A 3,905-nucleotide genomic window follows, 5' to 3' on the forward strand; every position below is an offset into this window, starting at 1 on the left:
AGAAATACACAAAATCATGGGTTAATCCAGGTCAACCATCAATATCGACTGCTAGGCCAAATTGCTTCGGAAAGAAGATAATGCTCTGTGTTTGGTGGGATTAGGAAGGTATGGTGTATTAATGAGCTTCTAAAACCAGGTCAAACCATTAATACTGATCACTACCGACAACAAATAATCAATTTGAACCATGCTTTGATCGTGAAATGACCAGAATGGGCCAGAAGACACGGCAAAGTAATTTTGCTTCATGATAACACACCATCACACACTTCAAAACCAGTTAAAGACACGTTAAAAGATCTTGCCTGGGAAGTATTAACCCACCCACCATATTCACCAGATCTTGCTCCTTCAGATTACCACTTGTTCCGATCAATGGCACATGCACTTTCTGAGCAGCACTTCAAAACATAGGAAGAAATGGAAAATTGGGTCTCTGAATGGTCTGCCTCAAAACAAGAAAAGTTCTATTGGGACAGTATCCACAAATTACCTAAAGATGGGGGAAATGTGTAGCTAGCGATGGACATGACTTTGAATAAGCACTTTTGATGTTTCTCTTGAAATTACCGTGTTTTATTACATAATCCACATTTTTAACCAATACCGGTTAATAATGCGGATACTGGTTAATGCAGATTGACCATTTACCAGTTAATAATGCAGATTTTGTAATCCAAAAAAAAAACACAATAATTTCAAGAGAAACATCAAAAGTGTTTATTCAAAGTCATGTCCATCACTAGCTACACATTTCCCACATCATCACTTTTAAAGCGGTTAAACCAGCCTTCACAAGTATCCTGAGATGGAGCATGCTCACCATAAGCTTCCCGAAGTATACAATAACTTTCAGCAGCACTTTTCTTCAAAATAAAGTAATGAATTAAAACTTCCCACAAATGCTTTTTTTGGCACGAAATTAGACATTTTTAAGCGTAAAAATATCGATGGTGTTAACACCTGCAGAAAATTTGACATATGAAGTTTTGAAGCTTGCTGTCAATACAACAAAATAGCATACATATCAAATCGCATATATATCAACATATGTGTAACTCCATCTATTAAAAAAAAAATCTGCATTATTAACCGGTACACCTAGTACATAGCATGTGGCTGCTTTAATGTGCCTCTGGAGAGTACTTGCTAGAGAGGAATCGGGCATCGTTATTCTAGGAACAGAAAGTGCCAGTCACGTCACGAAACTCTGGCGTAAAAAAAATCCCCTGATTGATCCAGTTTTCTAACCTTTCTTCCTATTTCAGAGACTTTCTGAAGACGTATGACTGTGAACCTGCAATTCAGGAGACAAGCTGGCCGGGCCCTAAGCTCTGATTTCTTTTCCAATAAGACAACTGGGATAAATTCATGAGAAAATAAATCATGGCCCCAAACCCGAGTCGGAAAAATTATATAAATAAATCCCATTACTCCCCTGACACTTGCAGCAGGAAAAGGTGTTCATATCCACTGACATCCTATTTGCAGTACCCTGCTTGGGGAAGATTTAAGACAAATAATACAGTATTCAAAATTCCTATTTTGTTTACTCTCACGAGTGAAAAGAACACATAATGGTCCAATACATCACATTCATGCATTACTGTGTTGAAATCCAATGGGGATAATCTCCCAACCTCACCCCAAACAGCTTGGTGAAAACCACATTTCACTTTATCCCAATTTGTCTCCCCCTTACATTTTAGTAGAATAATTTGGTTAGACACCCAAAGGCCTCCCTCCTAATGGAATCAGCAATTGCTAAAGAAAATCAATTTATAACCTGCCTTAGTATCCATCAAAGACAAAAAGAGTTATTAAAGTCTGAAACACAGTTACCGCCCTCAAACTCTGAGAAGAACCAGTGGGAGCATGCCAGCGACAAGCAAAGGAAGGGTTAAGCACAGCTGATTTCTGGGTTGAGAGAGGAATGCAAGATCATTTTGGAAGGCAAACACCTGGAGGGGGAAAAGTAGTATTTTGTTTCCACCTCAAGAAATTGCAGACAAACATAAAGCAAATCACATCAGTGGAATACTCAATTATCTGAACATGCTAATTAACGAACTGTAATCAACCAGCTTTCAGTCCGCTCTTCACCTGCTGTAATGTGTGTAGCGCATAGCCTTCCTTACTCCTCACAACCGGTAGAACATTAGACAGTCTGCACGGTGCATCCAAGGGAAACAAATAAGCACAGATTTTTGCTGATGGCAGGAATTTCTCACGCTCAGGGCATAGGAACCAACATTACGGAAATGGCAGCGCGGGCTGTATATTTTAATTATTTCCCACACCTACTTTGCAAAGGAGACTTATAGTCCAATTAGGTAGTATGATGCTCAGTTATGGTTACTTCCGAAAACTAAGCACAGACAGTCACTTAAAGTAGTAAATATGCAGTCATGACAGAATTAAATATTCATGAAATCAGGAGCGGCTGGGAAAGCTGAGGATATTAGAATATTAAAATTCATCATAGCTTTTACAATGTAAATCTTGTATGCATTTGTAAGGCACCCGGTCAGGTCTAGAATGTGTTGAAATTCCAGTTTCTTGGTAGACTGCCATTAAAATTACAATATTGATTTTGGTAGATAAACAACCATCTCAATCCTTAGCTCAGTTTCAATTCGCAAAACAATCTTGAACATTTGCAAATACCAACTTGTTAAGTGAGCCTGTCTCCAAATACAGAACAACAACGTTCGATGTGATCCCAATGCTTTTCAGATCTTTGTTGAGTCCACCAGTACCTCTCTTAGAAGAACCAGTAGACCAAGGCACTCACTCTCCTACTGGGGACATCTCCTGACATGCAGTTCTTTCCTAGGTGGGAGAAGCGGCTATGTTCTTGTCCACGCCCTTAAGTGAGCAAAAGGGAGAAAGTCTATTGACCGACCCTTCTTTGGTTCCAATATTCTGATTTGTTGAACCAACTTTTCCCCAACCTTAGCAGCACGTTTCAAAATGTATCAACAAACACATGTGTACACTTTATACAGATACAACTAAACACTAGCTCCCACAAAACTGAACTCCGAGTTTGTATGCCGAAGCAAGACTGTACTTGGCCACAAAGCTGTTACAGATACACTCTAATCATATTGCCAAAGCATTCTTTTCTGTGCCATTGCATCTACTTGCCAATTTTCTCAAGCGGAGAAGCACCAGCACCAGAGAATGGCATCCGAACCATTTCTTACTGGGATCCAGTTCCCTGGAGAACTCTCTCTCCACAGGAAGTAGGAGCTGTCCCCAGGTCTATGATGACACAGCAGGGCTCACCTGCTGCCAGGCACTGGGTCCCCACCCTCCTAGGTAGGAGGGTGCCGGGTGAGGAGTGTAGAGCTGGGTTAAGCAGTGATCTGCATTCTACAAAGGAGCCAAACTTTGCTCCCATTGTTGTCATCTTTAGGTTGATGTCACCTTCCTCGGAGGAGTCTCAGAAGCCACTTGGCAACTCCTGAAGACATGTGTTTCCCCCTGACCTAGATCATCCAAATTAGCTTGGTCTCCTGTGCGGAAGCCAAGGTCTCCGGGCAGTGCCCTCCCGAGGTGTGGGCTCTGCCCTGGCAACACATCGCACGAACCAGAAGACTTTTCTCTGCACAGACCGCTCAATAGGGAAACCGGGGCAGACTTCGGCTCACGCCTTCCAGTTCAGAAAGTCACTACTGCCCAACGACTCCCTTCCATCGCACGCCTTCCCCACCGCGGCAGCCCCCACCACCACACAACCGAGGGGAGGGGGCGGGGGAGGCGGCGGGTTTAAAGTGACAGCCGCTCCTCGAGCTCCTTGGTTTTGTTCAAAAGGTGTCACAGCGCCAACACTGTGGACCTACCTTGCTCTCCCCTTTCTCGCCGCGGGGTCTCGCCTCGGGATCGTCGCCGTCCTC

General features: G+C 42.8%; 1 long non-coding RNA gene across 1 annotated transcript in view; it reads right to left on the reverse strand.

Moving 5' to 3' along the window:
* The window catches only part of LOC107183592, a 155,122-nt gene extending 151,217 nt beyond the window's left edge, over window positions 1-3,905 (reverse strand). Inside the window, exon 1 of the long non-coding RNA XR_001514381.1 lies at window positions 3,852-3,905. This is a non-coding gene — a long non-coding RNA (uncharacterized LOC107183592). The remainder of the gene's footprint in view (window positions 1-3,851) is intronic.

The sequence above is a fragment of the Myotis davidii genome, unplaced genomic scaffold (genome assembly GCF_000327345.1).
Source record: "Myotis davidii unplaced genomic scaffold, ASM32734v1 scaffold1350, whole genome shotgun sequence".
Lineage (NCBI taxonomy): Eukaryota > Metazoa > Chordata > Mammalia > Chiroptera > Vespertilionidae > Myotis > Myotis davidii.